Source organism: Pantherophis guttatus, chromosome 7 (assembly GCF_059756535.1).
Source record: "Pantherophis guttatus breed Tessera chromosome 7, ASM5975653v1, whole genome shotgun sequence".
In the NCBI taxonomy this organism is placed as follows: Eukaryota; Metazoa; Chordata; class Lepidosauria; order Squamata; family Colubridae; genus Pantherophis; species Pantherophis guttatus.
The window spans coordinates 295,518-310,202 of record NC_142069.1 but is presented as its reverse complement, the minus strand read 5'-3'; the positions used below and the strand labels follow the sequence as shown (position 1 = coordinate 310,202).

The 14,685-nt window shown below is 48.6% G+C and overlaps 1 protein-coding gene across 1 annotated transcript in view; it reads right to left on the bottom strand.

Annotated features, from left to right (window-relative positions):
* SND1 (staphylococcal nuclease and tudor domain containing 1) overlaps nucleotides 1–14,685 on the bottom strand; it is a 94,123-nt gene that overhangs the window by 28,086 nt on the left and 51,352 nt on the right. The window lies entirely within an intron of this gene.

Genomic DNA, 14,685 nt, shown 5'->3' with positions numbered 1-14,685 from the left:
TAGACTGGAGTCTGCAGGTTTTCCCTGCCCTATTCTCACCCAGTTTCTGATTAACAGAATAAAGAAGCTGGAAGGGACCTTGGAGGTCTTCTAGTCCAGCCCCCTACTCAAGCAGGAGTCCCTACACTATTCTGGACAAGTGGCTGTCCAGTCCAGTCTCTTAACAAACCTCCAGGGTTGGAGCCCCCACAACTTCTGGAGGGGAGCCATTCCACTGGTTGATTGTTCTCACTGCCAGGAAATTTCTGCTTAGTTCCAGGTTGCTTCTCTCCTTGGTTAGTTTCCACCCGTTGCTTCTTCTCCTGCCCTCGGGTGCTTTGGAGAATAGGTTGAGCCCCTCTTCCTTGTGTTCTTCGTATGTTTTATCCTCCGGTCCCCTAATCACCTTTGTTGCTCTTCTACTCAGCTTGGTCTCGTCTGCAAATTTCAATTGGTTTCCTCCACTATGTTCCATTTTCCCCTCTCCTTGCAGTTATTTGCAACTGATCTTTTATCACCTTATTTTGGGGGAATTTCCACTGACTTTAGGGCATTTTTCAGGATGTGGTCAAAGTCACCCAGGCTTGCCTCCAGAATGGCCAAGGATGGCAATGGGCTGCTCAGCAGCCAGCCGGAGCCCAGGCACAGGGGAGAGGAGGCTCTGAGGAGGGCAAGGGGAAGGCCGTCCCTGGGGGAGACCAGGCCTTGGCCAAGGCAGCCTGGCTCTGCTTCCGCCCCGCTCTGGACCAGAGGAAAAACTGGAGCGAAAGAGGAAAGCGCTTGGTGCGGCAGAAACGCGGCACCCGCCCCTGCCACAGATTCACCCCCCCTGGAGAGAGCTGCCTTTTGCCTACGAGGCTCTTCAGCATCCTGCGAGCTGGCACCAGGCAGCACACGCCCCGCTCGCTCTGGCTGCTCCCTGCGAGGAAGTGCTGATGCGGCAGCAGGAAAGGAAACTGCTGGCCACAGGAAACCCCCCCCCCTGCCCCAGGGAGCACTGAGCAGCCCAGGAGGAGCACGCAGCTGGAGGGCAGCTCCATCCTCTGCAGCTCCATCTCGCCAATTCTGTGGTGGGGGCAAACTAATCCCCCCCAGCTCCAGCAGGAACGCTGCCCCCTGCCTCAAGATTTGGGGGTGGGCTCCCTGGGATGCAGAAGGCAGGAAGAGTGAGAAAAGGGTCCTGATGTCCCATCCCCCAAGCCTCCTTGCTTGTGGGGGTGGGGGTGGGCAAAATCTATGGATCAGCAGACTGAGCCAGGGGACGGGAACGGGCGAGGGGCACAGATATGGGCAGCCATGCCAGAAGAGAGGTGGGACGGGAAGCCCCCTGCCCCTTTTCTTCTACAGAGAACCAGGCTCCAAGCACACAGAGCAGCTCTGGGTGAAAAGAGGCCACATCCGCTCCACATACCCCCCCCCCCCCGTTTCTGAGTGGGGCTTGGGAGGGTCAGGAAGAGAAGGTACAGAAGAGCACAGAAAGTGAAGACAGGCCCAAGTGAGGGGCACAGGCGGCCGGCCCAAGCAGCCCAGGGCCAGGGCAGGGGGCGGCAGCCAAGGGGATCAGCCTTGGCAGGGAGCACGGAAGCCCCCCTTCCTCCCCCCCCCCCCCGGCAGACAGGCAGGCAGTAAGTGGGAGGTGGGGGAATTGCAGATCCAGGATCATAAAAAAGGGATTGTTTAAAAAGTCCTGCTCATTTGGTGCAACCATTTTTGGAACATCGTGCGCAGCTCAGTACTAGAAGGCGAAGGGGGGGGGGGGTTAAGAGGCAGCTGTGTAAATCTCCCCAGAATGAAGGAAAGCATGAGAGATCCCAGCCCTGCAGCAGAGCACTGGAGAGGAACCGAACGGACGGAAGGGGGTCTGGGGCAAACGGCAGGCAGCCGCATACCGAGCAGATGACAGCCCGTGAGGGGAGATGCTCCAGGGACCAAGGCTGCCATCCCAACAATGGAGGCGCCACAAGGGAGAGCCACGGCACACACCTGCACCGCAACCCGGGCTGGATCTGCAGGCTCGCCTTTGCCTGCTGCATGCCCCTCCCCTCCCCAGAAGGGGCTCGAGACAGGCCAGACAGCATCTTCCTCAGGCTGAGGCCCGTTTGCCCGGGAAGGAGGGCTCCTGCATGGTCAGATGGCGGGGGAGGGGCATGTTGGGCCACAGGAGGCTCTCTCACCCTCAGAGAGGCAGCAGCATCACCCACGGAAGCCGCTGGCTCTATTTATGAGCATCGAAGTCTAAAAATGGAACATCTTTGGGGCACAAAGAAAAGCAAAAGATGAGTTTAGATGGCCTCTCCAGAGGGAGGCTGCCCCATGGCCAAGAGGTCCAGAGGATGCCCACGTCCCTGCCTGGGGTTTGCGCCATGGCTTCCAGCCCCTGCTGGCTCGGCTGTCCTGCAGGGGAAGGGAAGGGACTACCTGCCAGGCCCAGCAAGGACAACCCACGTCACAGCCAGGAGCGCAAGGGAGGGCAAGGACAAGAGGAAGGGCATGGCATCAATCCAGGTGGATCATCCCAGGGCGGGCAGTATCCTTCCCCCCCCCCCAAGATGTCAGCTGGAGTGCATCCAGGCAAGGGCCACCCCGGGCAGGGGTTGGGTCAGGTGAAGCTGCTCTGGTCCTGGAGGGTCTACCTCCAACCAACTCGGCCTCCCTGCAGCTTGCACATCCGCCTGCCTTTTGTCCTGGCGTGGGGGGGGGGGGCACAGGGACTTCTCTCCGTCCCACTCTGCTCCCTTAAGTCCCCCAGCTCCCTCCTCCATGGGATGTGGCTGCTTCCGCTGCTGCTGCCCTGCCTGCCTGCAGGCGACTCTCGATTTATGATCACAATTGGCACTGGGATTCTGTGGTGGTCCTGAGTCACGTGACTGGACCTGGCTTTTTGACTGTTTTATGGCCATCGTTAAGTGAGTCCGTTCTCCTGAATGGGGGCTTTTTGCAGAAAACAAGCCAAGCAGTTGGGAATCGTAGTCACAAGAGACTGCAACCCATGGTGCACTCCGCTTGCCAAGTGCGGGGGACGGGGTGGATGGCGAGGAGATGACATTTCATAACAGCTGAAAGCGCTTTACAGGCCGTAAAACACTCCCTCCTAGGCCTGTGGTCATTAAAGAACAGGTCATAATTTGAGGACCAACGGTGTCCTCCTGTGAACCTTCTCCACTTTCTCCGAATTCCTAAACGTGCGAGGCCCAGGACTAGACATGGTGCTCCAAACACAGTCTGATCAAAGTCGAATGAAGCAGCACAACTGCTGGCCCCCCGTTTGGAAATTATAGAGCTTCAAATTGCATTGGCCTTTGTTGCAGCTGCATCACAGTGCTGACTCACGTTTTCCCATCTGCCTCACCCACATTGCCCCAAGATCTCCCCACAAGCCCCGTTACCAAGCCAGGCCCACTTTCTGGTTCTGCATGTTATCCTGGCTTCTGGACTCAGAGGGTAGCCCCCAACAAGCATTTCCCTCCCCCTCCCCCTCCATTCCCAGATGACCAAACAGCTGCCCTGAATGCCTGGGCAAAGGGAGGGAGACCCTGGGGCCAAACCCCTCTGGAGAACCCAAACACCAACTGCCTCCAGAGATAAGGAGAATCCAAGACCTCAGTGCCTTCCGCCGTGCCCTTAAAACCTTCCTTTTCCAGCAAGCCGGGCTGGCCTAATTTTTTAAGTGTTTTTTAAGTGTTTTGTCTATGGTTTTTAATTAACGGGGCCAAATTTATATATGTATATTTTAACTGTATTTTAATATTTGTATTCGATGTTTTTACTTGGCTGTTCACCGCCCTGAGTCCTCAGGGAGAAGGGCGGTATACAAATTCAAAATTAAATTAAATTAAATTAAATTAAACACAGGGCAGCAGCGGCAGCAGCACCATGAAGGAGCTTCCGGACACCACCCCATTCCCCTCCGACCCTCCTCTACCGGAGAGCTGCCCTTGATCCTCCCCCCACACTCCCCCAGAGATGATGGGAGGGCCGTGTAGAGGCGGGAAGGAAAGACAGGGCTCAGCCATCCCTTGGGACACCCTGAGCCATGCAGGATCGTTCCTGGCCTCTGTCCTCACCGGGCAAAACCTTCCCTCTGCCCTTCTCTTCAGAAGGCCCTCCAGGGCCTCAGCACCGAGGCACCCTAAAAGCCCTGGTTTAGACACAGCAGGGTGCCCTCCCCTCGCCCCCTCCCACCTTCCTCGCTCCTCCTCTTTGCTGCTCCAAGGACTTGGGTTGGGTTTGCCTCTGTGCAAAGCCACAATGGGGGGGGGGAGCTCTCCTGGCAAGGGCTACTCCAGAGGCCCCTCTGAAGCACAAGGGCCGGAGCCTGCTGGGAAGGGGGGGCTCCCGGATGTTGCCTGCAAATGTTATGCCCCCACCATAATGCAGGGGGAGGGGGCAGCCGGTTAATCTTCTCTTTCTCCCTTCACTTATGACTTGGGTGGGATCTTAGAGGGCATTGAGTCCAACCCCCTGCTCACTACCGATATCTAACAAACCTTCAAACTCCCAGCAGGGGGAGAAGATGGTTGCATTGCTCAACAATTCTTCTCCAAAGGAAATTCTTCTCCAAAGGAAATTCTTCCTAACGTCCCGCCTGAGCCGCGGCGGCACACTAGTTAGAACACAGTACTGCAGGCTACCTTGGCTGACTGCCGGCTGATGAAATTTGGCAGTTCGAATCTCACCAGGCTCAAGGTTGACTCAGCCTTCCATCCTTCTGAAGTGGGTAAAATGAGGACCCCGATTGTTGGGGGCAATGGGCTGACTCTGCAAACCGCTTAGAGAGGGCTATGAAGCACTGTGAAGTAGTATATAAGTCTAATGGCTATTGCTATTGCTGATCCTTTCTTTAATTTCAACCTGCTGGTCCTGTTCACCTGATGGAAGACCCTCCCGGGACTTCCGGTGGCATCGCAGGCGCTGACAGACGCTCCTTTCGGACCGTCAGCCCTGCAATTTCGCTAAAACTGCCAAGACAGCGCAAATCAGCTGTCTGATGGCTTGGAAACCTTCCCCTCGGGAGAAGAGAGGAAGGTGAGTAGCCGGACTAAGGTAGAGCTCCCCAAAAGCCCTAGGAGCAATTCTGGGGCTTGGAGGGTGAGAGCTCCCTGGTAGTTCGACTGAGCTCCGAATCAGAGGCTTTTCTGCTTCAAGCAGAACAAGATGCTGCAACCACCCCTGCAATCAACATTCAGATTCAAAATAAGCTCAAAGCAGGCAGAACAAAAACAGGAGTCCTAGCAACTGCAAGTACTGAACTTTAACTCTGTGTCTATACTTCTTCCTTCTAAGACTTTTAAAACGAAAGCAAAAATGGCGCCTGAACTGTAACAGGGCGTGAAAGTGAAAGTTATAGTGAAAGTGATAGTTAACATCATTAGCGCTTCTAAGGCTTCTAAGGCTGTTTAAGATTATTGGATTCTACACCAAAGAAAGAAAGATTTAAAGTGGAAAGAGTACAGTTTGGACTTTAAATAAACTATAATACTTACAAAAGATTTAAAAACATTTGGACTTATTGATTTGGTTGCTGTAGGAAGTACAAATTGAAAGCTAAAAATGGCTTCTAAGCAAATAAAATCTGGTTTTAAAAGTGCTGGATCGCCAGCACAACCATCAAAATTACAATCTTTCTCTACTTCAAACCCACAAATATTGACTTTGGAAGTTCTACAGGAATCTCTGCAGGACGCTTCTTCTTTTTTAGAGGGGAAAATTAAGGGAGTGTCTGAAAAAATGGCTGAAATTAAAGAAGTTATACAAACTCGGAATAAAGAAATAAGAGAAGACATAGTAATGGCATTTCAGGGTCTGGCAAAACACATTGAATTGTTGGATGAAAGAGTAGAAGAAATTAATCAGTCCAATTTGAATTTGGAAAATAAAATGGATGAAATTCAGACCAAGGTGGATAGGGCAGACGATGAAGTGGTGATGTTACAGTATAGAGCGATGGAATTTGCCCTGAGAGTAAGAGGTTTGAGAGAACACAATCGAGAGAACTTGAGAGAGATCTTTGCAGAGGCTTTTGCAAAGATAACTGGGGAGCAACAAGCAGATCTCTCATTGCAAATTGACAAAATATATCGTGTTAATTCCTGGTTTGCCAGACAGAATCAATTGCCAAGAGACATTGTGATTTACTTTACAACGAGGAGGACCCAAAATGAAATTTTACAAGCTTTCTATAAAAATAAACTTCAAATTACAGGACAAGAAGTTTTAGTGCTGAAAGAAATTCCCCCAAAAATGTTGAGAAGTAGAAAGGAGTTTGCTTTCTTGGTGGATGAACTTAGAAAACGACAGATTCAGTTTAGATGGGATGTTCCAGCTGGACTGGTGGTGAATTGTATGGGAGAAAGGTATCGCCTTAACACAGTTTGGAAGGCAAGAGATTTTTATACTAATGTATTAAAGGCTGGATGCCCACCATCTCAGGAAATGAGGAGAAGAAAAGAAGAGCTGGCAATACAGGGACAGAAGGAAAGTAAACAGCCACAAGCTGCAGGAGAGACCTCGCTTATTGAAGAAGATTTATTGCAATTTTTTGGTACTGATCAACCTTTGGAAATAGCAGAAAAAAGAGAAGAACCACAAGAACAAAGGCAGACCTGTGCAGCAGCAAAGCGAAAAGAACAAGATTTAAAGATACAGCAAACTCAAATGAAAGCTCAAGAAGCTACAAAAACAGAAGCAGTGGGGCGGGGGGGGGGGAGGCAAAGCCGAAGAGAAAGGTGCAGGAGGACCTTCAGCTGGCCCTTTTAAAGCTTCAAGGTGCCAAGAATGGCAACTAAATTTTTGACTTGGAATGTCAACGGTTTAAATTCACCACAAAAGAGAAAGAAAATATTTCATTATCTGAAACAGTTTAAAAATGATGTAATTTGTCTGCAAGAAACACATATTAGAGTGACAGATCAAAAATACTTGATAAATTCAAGATTGGGAACACACTTTGTTGCATCTGCCCCAGAGAAGAAAAATGGTATAGTTATATACCTAAGGACAGATTTAACAGCTAAATTAATTGAGGCAAATGCTCAAGGAAGATATATTGCAATTGAACTTTTAATAGAGGGGAAGAAAACATTTTTAATTGGAGTATATGCTCCCAATCAACAGCAAGAAAATTTTTATATGTTTTTGCATACTAAAATAATACAATGGGATTATAAATCGTGTATATTAATGAGTGACTGGAATGGAGTACTGGACACTCAAAAGGACAAAAAAGGATTACCTCAAAATATCTAAAAACGTGCAAGACTGCCCAAATCTTTTTTTGACATGATGGATGATATGGAGTTGAGAGATATTTGGCGAGAATGAAATCCAGAAGAAAAGGATTTTAATTTTTTTTCTGACAGACATCAATCCCTTTCCAGGATTGATTTCATATTGATTACTAATGATTTCTTTTCTAGGGTAAAGAAGACGAAGATATGTTCAAGAATTTTATCTGACCATAGTCCGGTGTGTATGGAATTAGAGCAGGAAAAGGGACCTAGAAGGTCTTGGAGGTTAAATGAAAATTTGTTTAGATATGAGGAAAATGTGAAAGAATGTAAAAAACAAATGAAAGAATTTTTTGTCATGAATATGATCAAAGGTACACCTATGGAAATGGTCTGGGATGCAAGTAAAGCATATATGAGAGGAACCTTAATACATTTGAATAATAAATATAGACGTAGACAAGAAAAAAAATGGAGGGATTTAGAAGAGGAAATAAAAATGAAAGAACAGGCGCTCTTACTGAATCCAACAGATAAGAAAATAAAGGAAACAATAAATTTGTTACGAGGGCAGTTTAATATGTTGATGGCAGACCAAGTGGCAACTAATTTACAATATGCTAAACATAATACTTTTTGTAATGCAAATAAACCAGGTAGATGGTTAGCTTACTTGTTAAGGAAGAAACAAAAGTTACGTACTATAGAGAAGATAGAATTCAAAGGTAAAGAGGTATATCAACAAAATATGATTAAAAAAGCTTTTTTAGAATTCTATACAAAGTTATATGCTAGTGATACAATTCAAGGTAAAGACATAGACAGATATTTACAGGAGGAGAATATTCCTGTAATCACACCAGAGCAGAGGGAAGGATTGAACCGACCAATAACTTCGGAGGAAATTATTTTAGCAATTAAACAGTTGAAGGGGGGTAAAGCTCCAGGCACAGATGGATTGACAGCTGTTTATTATAAAAATTTGCAGTTAGAAATGGTAGAACCGCTTAAGGAACTATTTCAGAAGATCCAAGCTGGAGGAGATGTACCCCCTTCTTGGAGAACAGCTTTTATTTCATTGATTCCAAAGGAGGACCAAGATCATAGTCAACCTAAGAATTATAGGCCAATACAATATAATATTGCTGAGCACATTGTAAGCCGCCCTGAGTCTTCGGAGAAGGGCGGCATATAAATCTAATTTTTTTTAAAAAAAATCGCTTTTAAATACTGATTATAAGATTTTTGCTAAAATACTAGCAAATAGGTTAATGGTAATTATGCAACAAATGATTCATAATGACCAATCTGGATTTATAAGTGGGAGACAAATAAAAGGTAATGTAAGACAAATTGTAAACTTATTGGAATATCTGGAAAGGAACAACCAAGTTCCTGCAGTGCTTATCTTTTTGGATGCGGAGAAGGAATTTGATCGATTGAATTGGCAATTTTTATTGAAAATAATAGAAAAGATGCAGTTTGGAGAATACTTTACACAATCTATTAGGGCAATATATCAGAGATAAGCAGCACAAATAATAATTAATGGTGGTTTAACAGAAAGTTTTAAAATTGAAAAAGGAACAAGACAGGGATGCCCTTTATCACCATTATTGTTTATTTTAACTTTGGAACCATTACTGAATAAAATACGAGGGTCAAATAAAATACAGGGAATTAAAATTAGACATCATGATTATAGATTAAGAGCATTTGCGGATTACTTTAACCCAACCAGTACAATCAGTTACAGGCTTACTGGATATAATTACCCAATATGGTCAAATGTCTGGATTTAAAATAAATAAACAAAAAACAAAGTTAATAGCTAAAAATATGACGGTAAAGCAAAAAGAAGAACTAGAAAGATTAACGGGATTTGAAATAATAAAAAAGGTTAAATATTTAGGGGTATATAGTACAGCCTCAAATGTAAAATTATATAAAAATAATTATGAATTGCAATGGCAAAAAAATACAGAAAGAGATGGAGAATTGGGGAAAATTACAATTATCTTTGTTGGGGAGAATAGCAGCAATAAAAATGAATGTTTTACCTAGGTTTTTATTCTTGTTTCAAATGATACCAATACTTAAGAAAGATGATAATTTGAGGGAATGGCAGAAGGGTATTAATAAATTTGTTTGGGCAGGGAAAAGACCGAGAATAAAGTTAAAAATAATGCAAGATATACGTGAAAAAGGAGGTCTTAAAATGCCTAATTTAAGATTATACTATGAAGCAGCTGTCCTAACAATAATTAGTGACTGGATTAATTCAGCAGAAGAAAGAATATTGAATATTGAAGGATATGATTTGTTATATGGCTGGCATGCTTATTTATTATATGACAAAAAGGTAGATAAGACCTTTAAAAGCCATATACTAAGGAATGCCTTGTTACGAGTTTGGAAGAAGTATCAATATAAGTTAAATTATAAGATACCTATATGGGCAATACCCAGACATGCGATAGAGAATATAAGTGTAGAACAAAAGCAAGAGGTGATTACTTATAAAGAGCTTCTTAAAATGGAAGGGGGTATATTGCAGTTAAAATCTATAAAGGCATTAAAAGAAGAAAAAATAATTCAAACTTGGTTTCAGTGTGGACAGTTGCAAGCTAGATGGAAAGAAGACCAGAGAATTGGTATCATGCACAAGGAGGAAAATTTGGTAAAAAAAAAAATAGAGATCAAGGTCAAATGCATATAAAAAGATTATATAATATACTAATAGAAATAGACTCAGAAACGGAATTAGTTAAGGATTGCATGATAAAATGGGCACAAAACATTCAGGAACCAATAATGATGGAAACTTGGGAAAAAATATGGGTTAGAATTGTAAAATTTACGCAAGCACAAAATTTAAGAGAAAATTTTTATAAAATGTTTTACAGATGGCATTTGGATCCTAAAAAGTTGGCTTGTATGTATCCGAATTTGCAATCTAAGTGTTGGAGATGTGATTGTGACGATGCTACTTATTATCACATATGGTGGACTTGTAAAAAAGTTAAAGCATTTTGGATTAAAATATGGTGGATTATCCAAAATATTCTTAAAAAGAAGATAAAGTTTACTCCACAATTGTTTTTGTTGGGTATAATCACAGATTATATGGTTATAGAGACTAAATTGATTTTAAATTTAATAACTGCAGCTAGACTTTTGGTGGCGCAATACTGGAAGAAGGAAGATTTGCCTACTATTGAAGAATGGACATTAAAAGTAGCGAATCTGGCAGAAATGGCGAAGATTTCAGCATACTTGAAAGATCATTCACAAGAAAGATATATATCGGAATGGAGAAGATGGACTGATTACATTCAAAACAAATATCGGACTAAAAAGTATCAAATAGCTTATGAATGAATAGAAAAGTTAAGACTATGTATATTTAGTTAAGTAAAAGGCGAGTTAAAGTGTCGAGGGGGGGATAGGAATCTGTAGTTAGTTAGCTTAGCTTAGCACATGATTGTTAATTGTTTTACCCTGTATTTTGTTCTGGGAAGTCCGGGGGGAGGGGGAGGGGGGGAAGGAAGGGAGGGGGGAGAAGGGGAAATATTTGAAAAAAAAATATTTTTTCTTATTTGTAAAACTTTTCAATTAAAAAAAAAAAAAAAAGGAAGACCCTCCCTGACTTCATAGCGGAGCCTTTCAGAAACCCGAAGGCCACCATTATAGCTCCCCGCACCCTCCACTCTTTGGCTTGCTCTACAGACTCTACTGGCAGCCTCTCCAAGGGAGGCCCCGCTGTGTCCGAAGGAGTCCAGCCTGGGCAGGAGACATCAGCTCTCCTGGGGCGCAGGGCTTCCGTTCACGTAGCGCAAGCCTGGAGCAGCCGTATCTGGCCTCTGCCCACCCACCCCCACCCCGTGGTGGTGCATGAAGATTGGCTCAGGGCGTTTGGCTCGGGTGGGGGGGCACCCCTTCTTTGCAGGCTTCTTCAAATTCAGCTAACCCCCTTCCACCCCTCCCTCGACCCAGGGAGAGAGGCAGGCTCCTTCCAGCTGGGGTTGCTGGATCAAAAAGGGGAGCGAGGCCCAGGAAAGGCCCCAGAGCCAACCCACAGAGCAACCGGCAGCATCCCAAAGCAGGGGTGGGCAGCCCCGCCCTGTCTCATCCCCCCCTCAGGAAAGGGGGGCAGATTAAAAGCCCACGGAAAGAGGGAGGCTGGGGTCTCTGGAGCAGAGCAGCCCCCTCCCCAACCGGTTCCCATAGCAACAGAACCTAAATACAGCTCCCCACAGGTCTGGGGCGGCCTTCTCCCCCCTCCCTGAGGTTGGCGTGCCCCTTCTAGAACGTCTCCATGTCCAAAATTAGCTCCGCTTCATAAAAGCCACGGCAGCGGCAGCAACCTCGCTGCCCTGATGACGGATAGTTATATTTAACCGCTGATCCCTGCTAAACAACCACTTTGGAGAATCTATGAGCCCTGGGGGTGGGGTGGGGTGGGGGCACCAAGGCTGCTTCCACCATGGGCGTAGGAGGGAACCTGCCTCCAGCAGGGGCCCGTGATGCCTGCCGGGCAGGAGCAGAATATCAGAATAAGAGTTGGAAGGGACCCACTACTCAAGCAGGAAACCCTATACCACTTCAGACAAAAGGCTGTCCAATCTCCGGCCAAGGAGGGGCCAGGGCAAAGCCGCAAAGGGCCTGAAAGTCAGCCCACCAGGGCAGAGGGTGCCCAGCAGGTACACACTGAAACTGAGGGCCAGAGATCAAAGCCTACCAGCCCAACCTGCTCTCCCCTGCTCTGTCCCACCTAGTCAGCTGCCCAAAAGGCAGGCGAGGTTTGGCCCACCAAGAGCCTGGCTGTTCTCTCGGGGGGCAGAGCCAGGACATTGGCTGCTGGACCCCTGGGTGCAAGCTGAGCCGGCAAGGCAGAGGCCGAGTTGGGGGCCCCAAGGGAGAAGCCAAGGGAAGACCGGTCCCCTCACCTGGTGCCCTGACCTCGGCCACCTCGCAGGGGCACTGCCATTCCCTTCCCAGCATCACTCCCCCCACCCCACCCCCAGAAAGGAAAGGATGCAGGATGAAGTTGGCGGGGGGGAGGGGGGGAGTCCTTTCCAGAATCCCATAATACCAGAATTCAATTACAGAGGTAAAGCCAATTCATACATTTCCACATTCTCACTAATTGTGTAATTAAATTAAAGACTGGGTAGGCCAGGAACCCCATTACACCCAGCAAGCAGCCTCCCCATCCCATCCTGGGACCCACTGCAGGCCCACTGGGGCTCCTCCACTCAGCCCGGCCCCACGTGAGCTTTTCCTCCACGTGTGGCACCTGCCCCCGTGTGGCATCTCTCCCCTCCAACAGGAGTGGGAGTTTTAGCACATTAACATTTTTAAATATCAGAGGCTCTGCAACGACGAGTCTCATTTTCTTGTCTTGTGCAGCTGACTTTAGGATTAGTTAATTATAAATAAGATTGCAAGTCGAGGTATCTCCGTATCACGCACAGGCAGCACGAAGGAGCCCGTGGGCTCCCCGGCTCTGCGCACAGCCCAGGCGCCTCCTCCGTTGCCTCCATCTGGCCTCTGCCTTTGCCAAGAGGAAGGGGCGCGCGCCAGGAGAGGAGGAGATGGCATCATCCCAATGCCGGGGGGTGGTGGAGGAGGAAGGACACAACGAAGCCGTACGGGCGAAGCTCCTGCAAGGGGAGGGGGCTGTGTGGGAGGCTGGTGGGCCAGATCCAAGGACCAGGAGCAGCCCCATCCTGGCCAAGAGGCCTCATCAGAGACCCTGCACCCCAGCCCTGCAGAAGGGAGGGGAGGTAGCAGGTGTCCAGTGCGGGGGACTGGCAGGGGCACGCCCCCAAAAAACTGGATGGCTGGCACGCGGCAGATGCCCCTTCCCACCCCAATGAGGCTCAAATGCTGAGTTCTTCAAGCAGGCGGAAGGAGACCTGGGGCCGGGCGCACCTCTGCCTGCAATCTGGGCTTGCCCAACCATCAGCCCCAGCAAGCCAGCCAGGGAGTGGGTGGGTGGGAGGGGGCAGGGAGGCAGCCCCAAGATCTGGGCGGGGATTCTGGAAAGCAGCTGGTGGAGGGACCCCCGTGGGCCAGGGAACTCCTCGCCCAGAAAGAGGAAGCTTCAGGCTTTCCGACCGTTTGCTGGGGCTGCACAATGGCCCCTCCCCAAAGGTCCTGGATACAGACTCTCCCCCCTCCCCAGGGAGATGCCAGCAGATATTGTGAACCAAGGAATGACTGCTATCATCCTGCCACGTCCTCACTTTGCCCAGAATTCCTTCCTGGTGCCATCTTGCTGCTTAGAGCCGCATGGCCTCCCCGCCCCTCCTCACTTGTGGGTCTGCAGGAAAAAGCCCACTCCCCATCCCTCTGGTCCCCACTCTGAGGGCCCTGATCCACCAGCCTTGCACTGGGGGGAGGAGTTTATGCTGCCAGTCCCAGGGTGGTCACTGTTCCTCAGATAGGCAGGTGTGAATCGCTCCTTTTGAAGTGGGACCCTGGAGTTCAGTCGGGCCTGTTGGTTACGTACCTATCTATCTCCCAGCTGCCTAGCCTCAGCCCTGCCCGCACTACTAGATGTCCTGGCCGAGTTGGCAGTTGAACTCCCCAACCTTTTAGTTGTAGGAGACTTCAACTTGCCATCGGCCGGGGAGACATCTGAGCTAGTTCGGGAGTTCATGACCTCCATGATGGCCATGGACCTAACTCAGGTTGTACAGGGCCCAACTCATAAAGGAGGACACACACTCAACCTGATTTTTCTCTCTGGACAGTGGATAAATGATCGGGGTAGGGGGGACTTATCCATCCACCCCGTCATGAACCGATCATTCCCTCCTCAGGCTGGACTTTCTCTCCATTATACCCCGCCGCTGGGAGGTGGAACCAGTGAGATGGTTCCGCCCCAGGCGTCTGATGGACCAGGAAAGGTTCCTGATGGAGCTTGGGCCATTTCCCGCCTCCCACGATTCGTCCGAGGCCCTGGTGGTGGCCTGGGAACAGGCTGCAGTGGGGGCCTCGGATCGAATCGCACCTTTCCCGGCATGTCTGCAGGACCAAGGTGCTTCAAAAGAGAGTCGGCCTCAGAGCATGCACAGAAGGCTTTTGTCCTAGGGGCCTGACCTGCTGGCCCCTGGCAAGGCCTCCCCCCTCCATCTTATTCCCAGAGAGGAGGGCGCCCCCCCCCCCATTCCTCTTTGGGAGGAGAGCAAAGACAGCAGTCTGGGGAGCCACGAAGGAGGCTGAGGCGCCCAGGCTACCTCCTGTGATTGCTGGGAGACACTGACTTAAGGCTGCTGCGTTATTCATCTTACATCCTGTCTGGAAGAACTTAAACCACCCGCGGCCGGCTGGACTCTGCAGCACAGGAATAAACACGGCCCACTGACCCACGTACCCAGGCATGAGGAGGCTCCAGGTGCAGCCGCACCCAGGGCTTCAATGCCAGTTGAAGCTCTCAGATCCCAGGGGAAGGGGCAGCACCCGTCAGCTC